General features: G+C 43.6%; 2 pseudogenes; both read right to left on the reverse strand.

The window, feature by feature from the left end:
- Positions 1 to 474: 474 nt before the first annotated feature.
- Positions 475 to 2108, reverse strand: LOC144374529 (TNF receptor-associated factor 4-like; annotated as a pseudogene).
- Positions 2109 to 4857: 2749 nt separating this feature from the next.
- LOC144374537 (tribbles homolog 2 pseudogene) lies at positions 4858 to 7978 on the reverse strand (annotated as a pseudogene).
- Between the last annotated feature and the right edge of the window lie 11929 nt (positions 7979 to 19907).

Below are 19907 nucleotides of genomic sequence, written 5' to 3' on the forward strand. Positions count from 1 at the left end.
CACCTGAGCAGGTACCTCAGTCCAGGTAGAATGTGGCTGGCACCAAGGCATACCTGCCTTGCCCAAAAGGGGAGACAGGCCCTGGGAGTATTTGTTTCCAGCCCTTGATAACCCAGAGACCTGCTTCCCACAGGGGGCCAGGGCTGAAGCACCAGTTGAGGCACCTAAGGGTGGTGGTGGTAGGGGGAGAACAGGGTAACAACCCAGGCAGCATAAGCAGCTGAAAGGTGGTCAAGCACCCTCTTCAGGTTCAACCAGTGCGTGATAAATCATGACCTGCTTCCCACAGGGGCCAGGGCTGAAGCACCAGTTGAGGCACCTAAGGGTGGTGGCGGTAGGGGGAGAACAGGGTAACAACCCAGGCAGCATAAGCAGCTGAAAGGTGGTCAAGCACCCTCTTCAGGTTCAACCAGTGCGTGATAAATCATGTCCCATCCATCCCCCCTTCTCCCCTTGAGCCTGCCAGCTCTGCACTCAGCTGAGGATATTCCTGGGCAGTTCAACAGAGGCACGGATGAAGAATGCATCATATTGCACATATTTTTGCTTTCGGATATCCTGGTGAGAGAAGAACTTGTGGTATCCAGAGCCAAGCGAACTCTCATCCAAGGAGCCTCACCATGTGCCTGGCTTTTGGAAATTTTTTGAGTTTGGGTCAGAATGGAAAGTCTCAATGGCATGCTGTGGCTTAGCAAGCCCTGGGTCGCATTGGTCTAGCAGGGATAAAGTGACACGACGGGCAAAGAGCCACTCAAGGAGATTGTCAAAGGCACCTGGTAGCACACAAATGTACAGAGAAAGATTTGTGTCATCACTACTGCCGTTGTCATTGAGGAATGTAGACACCTGTAGTTTGTAACTATACTTATGTGTATAGAAGGCTGGGCTGATGCAATCGAGGATGGGCTTGGCCTTGGCCTCTTGTAGCCTCCGCCCATAGCTGCCAATCTTCCAGATGAGCATGCCCTCACTGCCTACTAATTGTTCCTCCAGTTCTCAACACAGCTCCTGCAGCTCCTGTGGCTGCAGGCTCACCAGGGCACACATCATAGCCAGATGTGGCTTCACACTCTTCTCCACGTGCCATGCCATTGCCAGCTTAGGGCACTGTTGGCAAAGCCCCAGGCAATGAGTGAAGGGAGGACTATTACCAAAACTGGAAGGCTCAGGGATAGCAGGCTCCCAACTGCATGAGAAAGACAGGGTATTAGGAAGAACCTGCAGCTGAACAGCAGGAGGAAGGACCTCAAAGAACTAAACTGCCAGAAAACCTAGCCTTCATCTAGGACTTCATGGGCTAAAAAGGAGTTGAGAGGAAAAAGGGGCATCTTACCCTGTGCTTGCAACTGGAGTCTTTGAACAGACATAGCACCAAGGCAATACTACCTCTGTCTGTCAGATAATTTGGAAAAGCCTCCCAAGCCACAGTTCCCATGCCACCACACTGGTTAGGGCAGGGCACAGGCAGCCTGGGGCACTGGTACTGGTGACTCTGGATGGTGTCAAAGATAAATTCCTTTGTGCAATAGGTACAAGGCTGGGTGCACTTGGGCCACTCAGAAGTGGGCCAGTAGTCACCATATCATGCAGGCACTATGCTTTTCCTCACAGTACACACTCTCTTGGGGGAACATACCCTCATAGTTCTCATAGGCTTCCTCACTGAAGTCACAGCCACAGAACTAGCACTTGTGGCGCCGCTTAGGGCAATCACGTTGCAAGTGTGCAGGCAGATCATGGCAATTCAGCTTGGCAGGACAGCAATTGGGCCAGGGAATTACATTGAAGCTGCAGGTATTCAGGTTTCTTTGTAAATGACGAAGTGGCCCACTCCAGCAGCAGTCCTCCTCACTGTGGATTCAGCGGATGAACAGGCCTAGCACATGGACCTCCAGCTCTGGGTCTGGGTAGATCTTGGCATAGTCCAAGGGAACTTGGTCCTCAGGGCATTTGCAGACTCTTTCACTAAGGAACTCCTGCAGGCAGGTGTTGCAGAAGCATTGGCCAAGGGTAGAATCCTGCACAGGCTCGTGGATGGGTTTCCTGCATAGCAGCAACAACAGCCACTGCTTGGGCTTTTCCAGGAACTTGTAGTGGAAACCGGGCATGGCAGGAGAATGGCGGGCAAGGGCAAGCGGAGATGGGCACATGGCGGCCCCTGGCAGCATGGACTGGCAGGCCCGCCAAAAGCCACTAAGTGTTTTAAGTATGCTTTATATTTGAAATAGTACATATTCTATAAATCTCTTCATTTAAATAGTGACTGCACACTACACTATTTTAGAAATATAAAAACAGAATTCTTAATGAGTTTTTGGACAATTTCTAATTCAAAAGAAAATTCTATAATGAATATTCTTTACATATGCATATGTAATATATCAATATGAATAAAAAATATACACATTTTATGTAATATATATAATAATTGTCCTTAACAAGAAAACCCAAAATGCAATAATGACAATCATCACAAATACTGGCCAGACATTTCTCCTCTAACAGAGAACAGAGCTGCTAGGATAAATGGCTAATTACAGATCTGGAACAAGAAAATAAATGATGTGCTTTAAACATCTTTTTTTGCAAGAATGAGAAAACTACTCCAGAATGAAAGGGAACACATCAAAAAGATGTGTAATCAGCTTTAAATGGCAGCTGTTGTTTATATCTGGGGCATTTGAGTACCAAAATGATAAGCTTCATATTCTTGCAAACTTATGATTGGTTTTGCTATATTTGTTTGTGTAGAATCAATTTAAAAAATCATCAATAATCATCATTATTACCACATAGTAATAATTTGACACAAGGAAGAATCATCTATAAAATATTAATTCTAGTGGGTGAAAATTTAAGGACCAACCAGATAATTATAAAGTCACAAAATATAGACACCCAAAATATTTATGAATTATAAAGTGTAAACAAATACTGGGTTTATCATGGACCAACCTGACAGATACTTCTTAACCAAATAATTAGCCAACACTATCCAGTGGTGGAACAAAGTGGTATTACATACCTCCACAGTTTCTTGTGCCTGTGTCATTCAGGCCTGAGATATTTGCTTACTCTTAAGTGGAGGCTAACCCTAGATCCTAGAACTTGTCCACCATTACTAGAAGCTGACCATAGTTAGTGACCATGTCTGTAAGTGCTGCCAGAATATGCTTCAGTGTAATAACTAGGCATTGTATGCATGATGTTTTTTCTCTAATGGCATAACCTGAATCCACTTATGAGAACATATCATATGATTCTAAACTGAAGAAAAATTTAAAAAACTACTACTGATATGCACCATTCAGAAATCATATATATCATAAATATCCCAGAAAAATTCAGGAGTTGCTCCAGATTAAAAAAGACAGGAAAAAACAAGACCACTGGACACAATGAATAATTAATATTAAAGTTTTCCAAAGTCATATTTATTTTGGTTCAAAAAGAATTGTTGAAATAACTGGCAAATTTTGAATAAGATTTGTAGAGTAGATATTCATGATTTAATTTTCTTATTATGCACCTTTTTTTGAAATGGAGAAAAGAGATAAGGCAAGTTAATAAAATAGTAACATTTGAGAAATGTTTCTTAGAGATTCTTTACACTACTGTCATAAACCTTCTATAAATCTAAAACTTTAAAAAGAGAATATTTCTGAAAGAAAAATATTTCTTAGAATATTAACAATTAACAGTATACTCAGTAAAATAAACTGTGGATCTGTATATGTATAATTAAATAAAAAAATTTAGTGGTGGATGATTAAAAATATATTTATGGTCTCAAATTCTTCCTCTACAAAAAAAAATTATTTACAAAGGAAAATCCTTCAAATGTCACCTTGATAACCAATACTAACGTCAGCAGAAATGAGGATATTATAGGTCACATGATGTGATTCAAAGAGAAAATCAGAGAATCGATTCTGTGATACTCTTGTCAAAAAACATGTAATCTAGTTCCAATCATAAAAAAACAGAAAATACACCTTAAGCACATTTTACATGATCTCTCCCTGAAAATATTCAAGGTCATGAAGGTAAAGAAAAGACTAAGGAATATTTGAATCTGAAGGCATCTATAAAATACAACAATTAATTTCACTTAATGGCTCTGAATAAAATATTTTGCTACAAAGCACAATATCAGGCTACTAGAAAAAAATAAAAATATTTTAGGATTAAGTGGTTGAAGGCATTATGATATTGAGAAAAAGCAATTGCTTAATGTTTTTTTTGTTTGTTTGCCTTTTCCCTTCACACAATCTTAAAAAAAATCATAGGAAAGTTGCAGGTTCTAATATAAAGTACTTGTGTCCACTGGAGCATTTTAAAGTGAATTGCGGAAATATGCCACCATCCACGGTATATTTATCTTTTACTACAAGTCAGAACATGCTAGATAACTACAATATAGCCTTTATTTTTAAACTGATATGATTAATAAGTATTCTGTTACTTGTTAATATTTGACAAAATCATTCATAATAAATGAAGGTTGTATTGTAGTTATGTAGCATGTTCTGACCTGAAGAAAATACTAAAAATATCATGAATGACAGCATATGTCAGAAATTCACTTTAAAATTATTCATGAACAAAAGGACTTTATAGTAGAACCTGAAATTTCACTGTTATTTTCTAAGATTGTATAAACAAAGAGAAAAGTAAATACTGTTTTTTATTTTAAAAAGTCTTAAGTCAATGCTTCAAATTAAAATTATAAAAAATTAAATGCTGTATATTTGATGGCAGTATAATAATTCTAATATATTAACCCATTAGTGAATATAGTAACTGGCATACCAAACTAATGTTACCTAAATCTCTGAATCTATATTCAAGGACACATTTTTTTTAGTTAAATACGCACAATTTTATTGATTGAAGAGATTAGGACAAAAACATTAAACCAAATACAGGACAAAGCACCAGAGGCCATCAATCCCCACCATGCACGTAGCCAATCCTTCTTCCTACAAGGTACTTAAAAAATAGGGGAGAGGGAAGAAAAAAGATCCTCTTGACACAGCACCATCTTCCAAATGTAAAAAAGGCTCTCCTCTCTATCCTCCATTATCAAAATAGAATCGAGGGCAAATCGATGGCCGCCTTGTCTCCTGATTGTGAACCGTGAAGCCGTCCTCCTGGGGACAGGGGCTCTGCTTTCTGCTGAGCAGGCAGAAAGCATCCAAGAGTCTGCATACACATGCCACACACTATCATGAAGCACAGATTCAAGTAACATTTACATACTAGAGTCCATATGTTACCTACCCCAAAACAGGACCATTTCACAAAACATATACAGGCTGTAAAATCCAAACAACTGAGGTACTGGGAACACAGATATTTATGCCAAAAGAGTTCTGTATCATACAGCAATAGAAAAGCCATAATAAAAAAACATTTCGCCACTCTAAATCAAATAAAGCTATCTAGAAAAGCCAAATGAAAGGTTATTTCAGGGACAGAGATACTCAAACAAGAAAAAAAAAGAAATTACCAATGTTAACTACAGCATGTAACATGTCATCCCAAGTCGACCCGTAATTGAAGTACTGGCTTAATACATCACAATGTGACATTTTCCTTAATAAATAGAAGAGTTTTTGAAAATACAAAGGTGCGCATTGGGATAGAGGGATGTTTTATTTATATCATCCAAGCTTTCAGCTTATCATCCTTCCCGCTTTTTTCTGTCCAAACCAGAGGGCTTTCCGAGCCAAAGGGATCATTCTTTGTAAAGAAAATTAAATAGCTGCCCTGTGTTTTATACATGGGGGACAACCTGTTTCATTCCACTAGTTTCCCATCGAGCAAAGACAAAATGTGTAGTTGAGATCAGAGAGTCGCACAACTGTCAGGTTTCAGGAGCTTCCCGCCCTCTTGGGCCCTAGCTGTCACTCAGCAAAGAGGGGGACCTGCCAGGCAAACCCTTCAAAGGACACAAACCAAACAGTAGTTGAACTTCTCTTTTCCTTTCTTCTTCCCCTTTCGGCTACCCTAGTGTCATGCGTCTGGAAGCTGGACTTCAAATAGCTTCCTGCCACAAACCAGTTGACACGAAACAGGAGAGCCCGTGAGGACACATTTTTCCCCTTCAGAGAGCAAAGCCTTAACATGTCATTTCCTAAGCAGGACATTGAAGAGTCTGTTTAGAAGAAATGAGTGAAGGAGAGTGATTAAGAGACACCAACTAGACTTCTGCTTTCCTTTAGTGTAGCACCCAGGTTTGAGGTCAGACTGTGTGCACCGAAATTTTTTTTTTTTTTGAGCGAATCCCATTGATTATCACATAGGTGGTTGGCTTGTTTAGAAGAATAAAAAAAGAAAAAAAAACCCTCCTCGGCCAATCGTTCCTTCCCTGAATCATAACAAGAAGTTAAATGCTAACAGTACAATGCCAAGATGTGTGTTTGAGGCAGAGAGTTTTGATTCTATCAAGATCGGCAACTACTTTCTGAACAAAATGAAAAGTGGGGTTGGCTGGAAACAGCCCAGTGGGCAAGGGGTGGTCTCCCAGGCTACACCGGGGGGAGGAGCTGGGGGGCTCCCGTCCACCCGGCCCCACCCCTGCCCGCCTCTCTTGCCCCGTGCTACGTGTTCAGCCAGCTCCTCAAAGGCTTCCTTCTCTGATCCAAGAAACAGGTGACAGTGAGTGTCCCTCATGCTGCCCAGCCAGGCCCCGCGTTCCCTGGAAGAACTCCTTTCTGGGGCCCTCTAGCTCCTGGTACCCGCTAAGTCTCTGGGGGACGTGAGCTCAGTTAACGAAAGGGTCCAAGTTCTCTTCCATGTTGACACCAGCTTGTCCGACGCCTCCTTAGCACCACAGACCGAATTCGAGACACTAAAATCTGTAGAAAACCAAGGGTGGTCCAGGATTTCCTGCGAGGTCAGCCGCTCGGAGGGCTCCCTTCGCAGGATGCTGCGGTTGAGGCACTTGGCCTTGGGCGAAAGAGTCTCTGGAATATTGAACTGGCCACGGCGGATCTTGCTGAAGAGGGAACTGGGCTCAATGTCATGGAAAGGGTAGCGGCCCAGCAACATGATGTACAGCATCACTCCCAAGCTCCACACGTCCGCCGCCTTGCCCGAGTAGCTGCCGCTGGTGTTCAGGATCTCGGGGCTGACATAGGCCGGGCAGCCGTGCTTGTCGGACAGGGAGTCGTCGTCTCCCCGAAGGATGTAGGCATCTCCCAGACTTTCCAGCTTCACCCGAGTCCGCTCTTCATCCTTGAAGATGAATTTCTGCAGCTTGAGGTCCCGCAGCACCAGGCCCCCGTTGTGACAGTGGGCCACGGCCGAAGCGATCTGGTAGAACAGTCTGGCTGCCTCCTCCTCCCTCAGCTTCTTGCAGGTACGCACAAAGGAATGCATGTCCCCATAGCTTCGCTCGAAGAACACATAGGCTTTGGTCTCGCCCAGGAGGATCTCCGTGATTTGGTTGATGTTGCTGTGGGCAGACAAGCAAAAGCAGGGGGCCAGGGAGTCCTGGTAGCAGCTGATCTCAAACACCTTGCACACCAGTTCCTCTCCGCTGTGCAGATGCACAGCACGAAAAACGTGGTCTCCCTCCAGAGGTTCCAACAATAAGTATTTTCCGATGCAAGAAACGCAATGTGACAAGTTCGGAGTCTCCGGCGGGCTCGGGGAGCCGAGGTTCCGGCTGAAACTCTGGCTGGGTTCTGCGGACCTTATAGACAACTCTTCGAAATCCTGGGTTTTGTTCCGCGATCTCTCATATCTCGCTATTGTGATGGGGGTAGACCTGTGTATATTCATGAGTGTGGGGATCGCACACTACAAACAAAAAAAACCCGCTGGAGAGAGGAGTCGCAGGCGAGTGCGGCTGCAGGCGCCTCTGTGCCACAGGTATAAAAAAGGAACCAGAGGGGAGGGGATGCAGAGGGGTTACGTGGAGAAAGAGTTGGAAGCCCCTGATGGGCTCCGCAAGCACCTCGTCCGCTCCGAGCCGGGCTCCCGGCGAGGGGGGGGGGGCGGTGCTCCGTTGAAAGGCAACTCGGGTCCTTTTGTTACACCAAAGCAGCCAGCGGTATGCAGAATCGCCTCACTTTTTAGTTTTTCTCTCTCTTTTCCCAACTGGATGTAGTTGAGTAACCAGAATGTTAAGGTGGAGAGCTGCAGCGCCGGGTTTCCCGAAACGAACCCCAGGCAGCCTTCCGAATCGCTGACGGGGCGGAGAAGCCCGGCTGTAGTTTGTGTAGTCTTCGGGAAGCGCAAGGCGGAGGCTCAGTCTCCACGCGTTAGAAACCAAACAAAAAGAAAAAAGGAAATAAGCACTGGTCTACCGGCTCGCGACGCACGGCAGCCAGAATCCGCGCTGCACCCCCTTTTTTGGTGCAAAGGGTGGGGGGCGTGGAAGAGGAGGTGCCGGAGAGGGCGGTTACCTACGTTTTTAACTGTAGATGGCGTCTGAGGCTTTTCCAGGATCCCAAGAGCTCTCCAAAAAATTAAACAAACACACAAAAAAAGAAAAATAGCAAGGGATCATTTAACTTGGAGCGGTCAGAGCTGCCAACAAAAGATTGCAAAAGCTGGGCAGAGTTGCCTCCCCGCCGGGCGCAGGTACCGCGACAAAGCCCAGGGCTTGGCCCGCGGTGCGGAGGTCAGAACAGGCTCATGCTGTCACCGCTTGCCCGCGTTCCGGATCTTCCTCCGAATGAAGCCAGAAGTGCCGGCGGGGACCAAGGAGGATCAATGGTCTTCAATTTCCCAGGCACCAGCTTCCGGGGGTCCAGCGGGAACTGGAAGGGAAAGCTTCCCCGGCTCTGCCAACCCGCGGCCTTCCTTTCCAGCTGGAGAATTGGATCTTGCCTTGGAGTAATTTGCAACCATTCTGTCTCCCCCTGCCCTCAACCCAAATTGCCCGGCAGGGTTTGTTTTGGAGAAAATTGACTCTTCTTCTTTCTTCTTTCTTCTTTCTTCTCCTTCTCCTTCTCCTTCTCCTTCTCCTTCTCCTTCTCCTTCTCCTTCTCCTCCTCCTCCTCCTCCTCCTCCTCCTCCTCCTCCTCCTCCTCCTCCTCCTCCTCCTCCTCCTCTTCCTCCTCCTCCTTCCTCCTCCTCCTCCTCCTCCTCCTTCCTCCTCCTCCTCCTTCCTCCTCCTCCTCCTTCCTCCTCCTCCTTCCTTCCTCCTCCTCCTTCCTTCCTCCTCCTCCTTCCTTCCTCCTCCTCCTTCTTCCCTCCTCCTCCTTCTTCGTCCTCCTTCTTTCTTCCTCCTCCTCCTTCCTTCCTCCTCCTCCTTCCTTCCTCCTCCTTCCTTTCTCCTTCCTTCCTCCTCCTCCTTCCTTCCTCCTCCTCCTCCTTTCTTCCTCCTCCTCCTTCCTTCCTCCTCCTCCTTCTTCCTTCTCCTTCTTCCTTCTCCTTTTCCTTCTCCTTCTCCTTCTCCTTCTCCTTCCCACCCAGAAGTAAGAGAGGACTGTGTATTTACAAATTAAAGGGGCTGGCCGACTGTGCCCAAGACCAATCCTGGCGCTCAGCAAGCCCGCATCTCCCGGCGACACGGTATTAATAGTTACTTACGTGGCCGGGGATCTCCGAGCGAGCCGGCTATGTGTGTGCGTGTGTGTGTGTGTGTGTGCGCGCGCGCGCACACCTCACTCGCGCTCGGGCTCCCCATTCAATGTCACCGACACATTTCCACGGACCCCCCACCCCCGCCCCCAGCCGCACCCGCGACTCTCAAGGATACATTTTTTAAAATACAAATAATCTATAATTAATGTGATATTCAGATTCACCAAATGAGTGTTGACCAATTGCTTGTTGAATTAAGTTTAAATGTTAGCATTTAGACAGTTTGAAAATATCTCAATAAAAACTGGTGTGCACTTGCACTTCAAATTTTCTGACAGATGCAAATAAAGCTTCATATTTTGAGAATTTCATCACCCCCACATTCATGGCTGGGGCCCAGCTGCTTTGCACCCCCAGATCCTCAATTCACCTTAGATTTTCTGAAATTCTACGAAGAGTCTGGGTCACTTTGCCTACTCTTCTGAAAGTGTCCCTGACCCTCCTCCCCGAGGTCCAGACTTTACCACAGGATCCCTGAGGCACCCTGCAGGGACCCATCTGCAGTTTCCTCAATTTGATGACATTGCATTGGAGGCCGAGAACCAGCTCCACAGTCAATTCCAAGAAAACACAAAAATGCACACTAATATTTTCCATGACAGACTTCCCAGCAAATAATAGATTCAGGGTTCAGAGGCCAAAAGAAAAAGAAACAAAAGTCAATTTCCTTCTCCTAAGAAGTCTCACATGTTTTGCAATTTTTATTTTATTAAGATTTGTAAGCCAGGTGTCATGTCACATGCCTGTAATCCCAGTGGCTCTGGAAGATAAGGAAGGAGGATTGCAGATTGAAGGTTAACCTCAGCCAAATTGTGGCTCTAAGCAACTCAATGAGACCCTGTCTCTAAATAAAATACAAAACAGTTTTGGGGACTGGGCTCAGGGGTTAACTGTCCCTGAGTTTAATCCCCAGTGCCTTCTTCCCCTGTGGATTGAACCCAGGAACAGTCATTCTACCCCAACCCTTTTTGAGACAGAGTCTCACTTATTTGCCAAGGCTGTCGTTGAACTTGTAATCATCGAACTAATTGTTCCTTGCCTGAACAAGTGGTTTGGTGTAGAAATTTCATTTTTAGAATCTTATTCTCAAGAACAACTGCTAAAAAGTGTGCAGCTGATTGCCTGAGGATATTCACTTCGATGCTAACTGTGACTGAGAAAGGACTGAAATGTCCACTAGAAGACAATTTGCCAAAATCAACACTCCTTTATCCTTGCAGTTCAGGTTTCTGCTAAGAAATATGAGGCAGGATTACTCTGTGGCATGTTAACTATCCTTGAAATATTCTTATAAGATGTGAAAGTTTAGACATCATTTTCAATGTAAGTGTTGTTATTATTGTTATTATTAGGTACTAGGGATATAACCCAGGACCACTTAACCTCTGAGCCCTGTCCCCAGTCTTTTTTATATTTTATTTAGAGTCAGGGTCTCACTGAGTTTCTTAGGGCCTCACTAAGTTGCTGAGGCTGGCCTCCAACTTATGATCCTCCTGCCTCAAGCTCCTGAGCTGCTGCAATTACAGCCATACTCCACAGCACCTGGCTTTGATTGAATTTTTATGACAGCTCTAAAGTAGATGTCACCTCCTTCTTGAGGTAAGGAAATCATGGCTGGTGAAGTGGTGACCTCCATGCCCTGATCCTTCAAGTCCATCCTCCCCTTCCTGCTCTGCCTGGCCTTCCCCCATACCCAGCACCTCCCAGAAGTGCTCTCTCACTAACAGACTGTGGAGTGCCTACAGGGTTTGCATGCCAAGCACAAAGGCCAAATTGGGCTGTTTTAATGCCCCAAATATTAGAGCCAAAACAAATTCTCAACTAGACACCAGAACTGTACCCATGATCTTTCTTACACTTCTGGGCTCTGTTGAAGAGGGCTTGGTCTTTGGGGGTTTCATCCACTTCAATCATTAGTGCCAGCCAAGAGCTGCATGATGAGGCCCAAGGTGACAATTGCAGATACCTAGCTCCATGAGTGTGCCTAAGGAAAGCAGCAGCCACAAAGCCCCTGTGAGCTCAGGAAAGCAAGACAACTTTTAATAAAATGAACCTACAGAATTGCATGTGACCCCTTCTCCACATTGGATGGGCTTCAGGTTGCTGGCAGCAATTATAGAATCACCCCCTCAAACCAAAGATTGGAATACAACTGAGTCCCTCTGTTGAGCCCGCCAGACCCCATGTCATTCTCTTTGGAAAGTCATGTATCCCTCAACAGCCTGCTGCATTCCCATTCCCATGGACAGATACATTCTGGCTGGACAGAGGTCAGAATATCCATCCTTCATCAGTTCATAAAACTGGAGAACATTCCAATCATTTCCTGAGTCTGCAGATGGGACTGGCACAATTGGACCTAGTTAGGAAACCTTCCCTTTCCATCATGTTCAGATGAGCTCTGATTCTGGGTGACTGGAACCTCATTGGACCCCCATTTTTAAAACATGTCCATCAAATGCACCATCAACATACACAAGAAAATATTTTCCAGACCAACTGGTGATTGGTTAGAATCAACCCTCCACTGTCACTTGTGGTTTTGATCCATAAATTTCACCTGTAGATATAAAAAGATAAAGCTGAGAAACCAATGGAAAGTTCTAGAGAATGTTCTAGGTGGACTCGTCATCTCGTTTCAGGGATTTCAAACACTCTAGTTTTTTTAAGTTTTTAGAAAGTCTCAAGGAGAGACTTATCTTGCTCTTCCAGGTTTTGTATTGCATTCAAACCCAACTCCAAAGAAGATGGTGTTGCCCAGGCTGAATGCACCATTGATCATGCTATTCAATGTGGCACATGCAGATTTTCCAGGCCATGGAGCTGCCCATTATCTGAGCTCCACAGAAAGGCTGTCATTCAACTAAATGGTGCTGGTCCAGCAGAGAAGAGGCAGAGTGAATCTGAGCCTCTCTCTGTTGGAGGCCAGAATCGTCACATCCAGTAGAAAGGGTCCACAGAATCTGAGGCCATAATGCCAAATAGATGATCTGGAAACAAGCAGAAACCAAAGGAATGGCACATGTGTCCCCCTTCTTCTCCCTGCCCCAACACCAGCATAGGAGACTAAGAAGATGAAGAAGGAGATGGCTGTCCACAGCACCTTCTCCTTCAACTTGATGTGCAGAAGAGGCAGAATCAGAGGACACAAAGTTTCTCAGTAAGTCAATAAAAAGGGAGTCCCACAGACCCTTTCTCTGATCACCAAAAAAGGCCAAGGAGGGCTGGTGGCACAGCTCCATGGGGAAACACTTGTCTAGCATGCATGATGCTCTGGGTTCAGTCCCCAGCAGACTTCCTCCCCACAAAAAGAGAAGAAGCCAAACTGTGCACCAAGAAGAGTCCTGAAAGGTGAGTCTCATGCTTTTTGTGGTCAAAGACAATGCGAAGATGTCCGTAAGTGTCACGTCTGGGAATCCTCATATTATACAGCATCATTATCTTCTCACTGCTTAAGTGAGTTCACTGGCAAAGCTGTGCTCTTAACCGTTGACATGAACAGTTTATATCCTCAAGGTGAGGCAAGAGGAAGGCAATTTCAAAGACAGCCTCAGCAAAAGTAAGACATTGAGCCACTCTATGGGACCCTGTCTCTCCATAAAAAACAAACTAGGTCTAGAGACATCTCTCAGTGAGTGGTTGCTTCTGAGTTCAATCCTAGGGATGGATGGATGGATAAGTAAATAAATAAATAAATAGATAGATAGATAGATAGATAAATAAATAAATTCTTTCTGTTGTTGATATTTTTAAAATAATATTTTAGTTTCTATTTTATTTACCTCTTCTCTAATGTTTAGTGTTTTTCTTCTACTTGTTTTGGGTCTGGCTTGTTCTTGATTTTCTACCTCCTTGAAGTTGAAGTCTTTATTTTTTTTTTTGATGTAGGTATGTACTCATCTAATCTACTTAAAATTGCCTCTTCTCTTTGCTATAGGGTTTTTTATTTTGTGTTTCTATCACCATTTTTCTAAAGAATTCTTTAAAATTTCCATTCTATTTATTCATTGACTCTTGGATATTTGTTACATTTGCAGACATGCAGGATGTTTCTGAAGTTCCTCCTGTTGTAGGTTTCCAGTTTTATTACATTGTGTTAAGATAAAAAAGTTATTTGAAATGATTTTTAGCTTCTAAAATTTGTTAAGGTTTGTTTTATAACATAACCTATTGTCTATTCTGGAGAATATCATTGGTACTCTTGCTAAGAATTTGTCTTCTTTTGTTTTTTGTTGGAAAGTTCTGTGAAGTCCATCTGCTCTGCAGTGTACTTTAAATCCTGTGCAAAGAAAGAAGAAGAGACAGAAGCAAGGTGCAGAGGCAGAATGACAGAACGACAGAAAGTCTCCTTGTCCAAGCTGCCAGCTTTACTTATAGTAGTAGGTCACTGGCATCAGTAGTACATTATTGTTAGGCTACAGATTTAGCAACATTATGCAGCTTCTTCGATAGTTACCTTCCAAGGTTGCAATGTGCAAAGTTAGGAGATTTGTGTGGCTCTCAAGTAAGTCCATTGTTTAAAGTTACTATTATGTGGACTGCTTCAGGTGCAGCAGAGCTTGGCAAAACACTGTGGTTGTCTAAAAAGAGAGTTCCCTCCAGGATCTGAGTGCCTAAGTTCAAGGTCGAGGCTGATACGATTCAGGCAAAGAGCTTCCTCATGCTAGGCATTGCCAGAAAAGCTAGCTATTGCACATGTATTAGTTATCTTGCTAGTTTCTGAAAGAAACTGTAGAATATCCCAAACATAGGAAACAGGGTGCCTGTTAACTCCTGGTTTTCTCACCAGATGAATGCTATCCTTATATTTCGATGGTCAAAAGACTTACAATCCTGTGTCTTTTTTTTGATGTTTTTGGATGAAAGATCCATCCATTTTTCAAACTCTGTTATTAGAAGTCCTCTCTTAATATGCATTGAAGTCTCTCTCTCCCTTTAGATGAAGTAGTGTCTGTCTTATGTCTATGTGTTGTTGTATTATGTGATTTTATAATTATCCTAATGATTGTTTCTTGCTTAATTAAAACCATTTGTCATTATATAATGACTTTTGTCTATTTTTACTTTTGGTATTAAGGTCTATTTTTTGTAATATAAGAAAAGCTACTTCTAATTTTTATTTCCATTTTCTTGAGATATCTTTCTCTTATTTTTCACTTTTATCCTATGTGATTTTTAGAGGTGAAATGAGATTCTTCTAGGAAAAAATATAGATTTTTTTGTTCTATCTGTTATAGAACTTTATGTCCTTTTACTGGAGAATTTACCCCATTAAGGTGGTTCTTGACAGGTGAATGTTTACTAGTGCCATTTTGGTTATTGTTGACTACTTGTGCTGTCTGACCATTCTTCCTCTCTTACTGTCTTCTATTTTTCTTATCTTGTACTACATAGATTTTTACCACAACATTTTGAGAGTTGAAAATTAAGTGAATATGTAAATTTAATTGATATATCATGTGCAGAATGAAATAATTAAAAGATCTGAAGAGGCTTAGGTTTCTTACCTGTGACAATATCTACCCTACTGACAAATACTATTTACACTTTTATGTTTGCTTTTTTCTTTGCTTATTATTATTATTATTATTATTATTATCATCATCATCATTTTATTAATCTTTATATATATACATTAATACTATGCTTCAAAGAAATATGCATTTGCTTTAAAATGTTATAACAAAATAGCAGTGGTTATTTAGGGATCATAACACTAACCTATAAATCAGTTGAAATAAGAAAAATCTGATTTTAAAGCTTTATATATGAAAACAATAACATTAAAATCAGAAGAAATGTACGTTTGGTTATTGGAGTAACTGGATATGATTAAACAGTTAAAATAATTTTTGCATAATTTGATTGAATTCCAGGTGCACTAAAATCTAAAGTCAGCTGGGTGTGATGGTGCACACCTGTAATCCCAGCACTTCAGGTGGCTAAGGCAGGAGAATCACTTGGTATTAAGATGTAATTTTTGTGATATAAGAATAACTACTTCTGTTTAATTTTTGTTTCCATTTTCTTGATCTAACTTTCTTATTCTTCACTTTTGTCCTATGTGGTTTTTTTTTTTTTGGAGGTGAACTGAGATTCTTCTAGGCAAAATATAGATTTTTTTCTATCAATAATCAGTACCTTGTGGTGGTTGATGCTTTTTGAAGTGCAAGGATCTCACATTAGATTTCCTGGCTCCTCTTAAGTAGACAGGAATGGGGGATGTGACATCTCTTGGAATCCTAGCATGCAGAGCAGGAGCTCATGGCAACAGGGTGTGATGTTCACCCCCAACTCTCTGTCTAGACAGCTGTCTCTGCACAGTGTTTACTTAGATGAGCCATTTGGAATGGGAGTCATACTGGGGGTGATTGGATTTTGATTTCTCCATATGTAGCTTAAAATTTTTATAATGAGCACCAATCCTTAGATATAAAAATATTAAAGACTTTTGAGGAGAAAATTCCACTAGGTGTCCATCTAGCTGTGGGGCCTGCAGTAGTGTGGAGAAGGAAGGCAGTATCTTTCTAGCCCACCAGGTGCCAAGTGCTGACTTGACCAGATGGATGACAGAAGGGAGCCTCTCTGCTCACATTGAGGGGAGACTAGGCAAAGCCAGTTGGCCTCAGGTGTTCTGGAGCCCTCTGGGGGAGGGGAGAAAGGCACACCTGTGGCCACAACCTGGCATGTCAGCACCATCTAATGGGTATATTAGGGACAGTCACCTATGATTCCCTTCTGGGAAAAGAAAAAATCAAAGCAGATTAAAAAAAAATGCCATCGTGACCACTGGAATTTAGAAATGAGTTCTCTGGGCTCTGCAGTGAGCCAGTCAAGTATGGGGCATGAGGGCACTTGTTGTGTGATTTGAAGCTGGTGTGCAGCTGTTGGGCCCAGGAAAGGGCAGAGCCATTGTGATTATTTACAAGTCGCACCTATTCTAGCTGGTCCAAGCCTGTGCTGCCCATTAGGAAGCATTCTGAATGCCACCACTGTTCTTGTGTATTTCCTCTTTAAGCAAAATTAAAAAGGAAACATAGCATTAGCATTTCCCATACATGCTTTATGTGGCATCTCTGTGGTTGTGTTCCTGTGTCTTGCCTTCACAATTACTGGTAACACAACACTGCAGAGTCCATGTGACACTTTTGCAGATGGGACAACACAAGCAGATCTGCTGAAGGCACAGTGTTGGCAGAGAGTGAGTCAGACAGGAACTGATCAGCTTGTCTTAGTGGGAGCAAAGACATCTCTCTGGTCCCCAGCTATGGGGAAGGGCTCTTCCTCCCAGGGCCAGTGCAGAGACTATCAAGGCCATTTGTTGGCAAGAATTCTCTGTCACTTCCAAACAGAAATAGAAGGCTTGTGGAAGGCCTCTGGAAGCCACGGTGCCCAAGGACATCTCCCATGGCCACGGCTCCATGCTGAGATAAACAGCCTAGTTCACCCGCCAACAGTCAAATAGGTCTTTTGGTTTTTAAGAAAACCATTGTCTTCAGACAGGCTCTCCTGATGATTCACCACCTTAAAGGTGGTGTCAAACAGAACCTGGAGTCCCTCGCATAATCGCTCTGAAAGTTGTCACTCAGGCCTCATCGCCCACAAAACTGAACACTCCCAGGCTAGAAGCCCTTGAAGGATGTGCCGCACGATGGCCGTTTTGTGGGTGGGTCACAAATATTACTATTGACACAGCCCTGAGGAACACGTCCTCATATGTGTGCACATGAGTGCCCAAACCCTTCCGGGTGGTGACTCTGACTGTCACCGCCCTCTTCTCTCTCTCCTGAACTCCCTCCTCTGAGTCCATTCCTTCCCTTCATCTTCAGAAATTAGAAATCGGTGAAGGTTCTTGACAAAGACGCTGTTCGGCTGAACCAAACACCTTGATGGCCTGTCCCTTCTCTTGCACTTGGCTGGCTCCAGCTGGCCCTCTAGGAGGCAGCCTTGCACACTGGTGTCTTTTAATGTATGCTGGGCAGAGGCACAGTGTCTAAATCAAGCTGAGGCCACAGAAGAAGTGGGCTCAGGAAGCACCCTAACAACTGTCATGTGCTGGAAATATGCTCACCTGGGCACCGGCTTGGCACCCATGTGGCACCCACGTGGCACTCACTCTGCTGAAAGTGTGAACACCAGCTGTAAAAGCTTGTTGCTCCACCAACAAGAGTGGTTATTTCTGGCCATGTGTAAAGTGAGCTCACTGAACACACATTGTCCTTGACAGTTTGAAATGGCTCCTTTTACCTGTGAGTAGGTGAGTGTGATGACAATATTAGAGGAAAATAACAAAAGCTAAATATTATTAACTGCATGCAATATGCAGGCCAGTGTACAAAGACTGCCTGTAATATCTCACTTAATCCTCAGGAAACTGCACTAAATAACTGGGGTCCTGAGTGTGATCACACCTGACACCACTGCCATCCCTCCACAGCACTTTCCAACTGCAGATGGCTACACCATGAGTGCCCCTGAGTAAAGATCAGCCAGGTGGGGGTGCTCATGGCCACTAGATGCAGAGCACACAGGGGGATCCTGGCCTTGTGTGGCCTCAAGATGCTCAGCCTGCACCAGCAGGGAGGAAAGAGGATGATGAGGTTGGTGACAGAGAGTCCACCTCATCCAAGCTGCAGGCAGCCACCCATCGGGGAAGCACCCAGCTCTATCCAATGGCCTCTGCTCCAGTCACCAAGAAACTGATAGCTCCCTGGGGACAGTGGCAATGCTTGTAAAAGACTGTCCAGGTGACCTGCATCTTGACCACAGGCCACATAGTGTTACCCAGCCCTTCATTCACAGCCATAAAGTTGTTGGTAGCTCTTCCCCCCAATTCTGATCTGTCCCCACCCTGGGACCTGACCCTGTGAGTGACATCTCAATTAGCCCAGCACCTGAGTAATGTGTCCCAATGAAAGATAATGTTACCACTAGTCAAAGAGGGTTGAAGTGCTATTGGCAAAGTCTCGTTTCCTGATGAGAAATGCTGAGAGTCAAGAATAATGTTCCCTAAAAGCAACAGTACAGCAGCCCTCTCCTTACCTGCCTCATCACACATTATTACAAGGTGCTAAAATTACTTCAGCCAAAGATTCTCTCTGTTACAAATACTCAAATCCACCAGCATCACCATCCAAGCAGCCAAAGACTCTGACAATGATCATGGCTGGATTTCAATACAACTTTATGTACAAACCAGGCACCAGGCTGGATTCAGCCTGTGCTCTGCACTTGCCCAGCACACATCAACCACCTCTGAGTAGGCCCATTGACCAAAGATCAGGCTAACAAGTTCTGGAGATGAGAATGTGGGCCTGTCTTTGGAGGAGCCTCTGTTGCCTAGGTCCATGTGCTAGATGGCCGCTGGCACTTTAGGCGCTGCTGCTGAGCATTCCATCTAGTGGGACAGAGAGCTGCAGGATGGGGACACATGGAGAGACCCCTTGACAAGCATCTTCAGAGCCTCGGGCAGTGGTCCAAGCACAGGCTTTGGAGTCAATGGCTTTGACCACAAACTGGCAGTGGGACCATGAAAGTTGCTGAATTGGGCCTCCAGTCAAACAGCTCTCAAGTGGGAATAATGACAGGTGTCCACTTCAAGGACTCAGGTTTCTAATTTTTGAAATGTTGTTCTCCTGAAAGACTTTAAAAATTATTCCTGGCTCCATATATATATATATATATATATATATATATATATATATATATATATATATATACACACACACACACATCTATATGTATATGTGTATATATATATGATTTTATATAAGTCTGTATATCTATATATCTGTTTGTGTGTTATTCCTGGCTCCATATGTATATATGTATATATATATATATATATATATATATATATATATACACACACACACATCTATATGTATATGTGTATATATATATGATTTTATATAAGTCTGTATATCTATATATGTGTTTGTGTGTTTGTGATTTTAACAAAATCTTTTAATAAAATAAGGTATAGATGATGAAATCACACAAGATGTTCCTGAGAGACAGACTAAACCTTCCCTGTGTTCTTTCACTTTTCAGTTAACCTTTTAATAGAAAGAGAGGAGAAGCTAACACCAAACGGCGGCGAGGAGGGGCAGCTGCACTGGATAGTTGCAGAGGTGCTGCATGGCCTTCTGAGGACTGGCCTTCAGCTGAGGTTGATGGGAACCCCTGACTTCAGGGCTAGCTATAGCAGTTGCTTAGGGATCACATGTCATAGCTATATCCCCAGGGCCAGGGATGACCAGGACCTGTGCTGGGCCTGTCTGGGAAGAAAAGCTTCTATCAGA

This window comes from Ictidomys tridecemlineatus, unplaced genomic scaffold (genome assembly GCF_052094955.1).
Source record: "Ictidomys tridecemlineatus isolate mIctTri1 unplaced genomic scaffold, mIctTri1.hap1 Scaffold_73, whole genome shotgun sequence".
NCBI classification, from domain to species: domain Eukaryota; kingdom Metazoa; phylum Chordata; class Mammalia; order Rodentia; family Sciuridae; genus Ictidomys; species Ictidomys tridecemlineatus.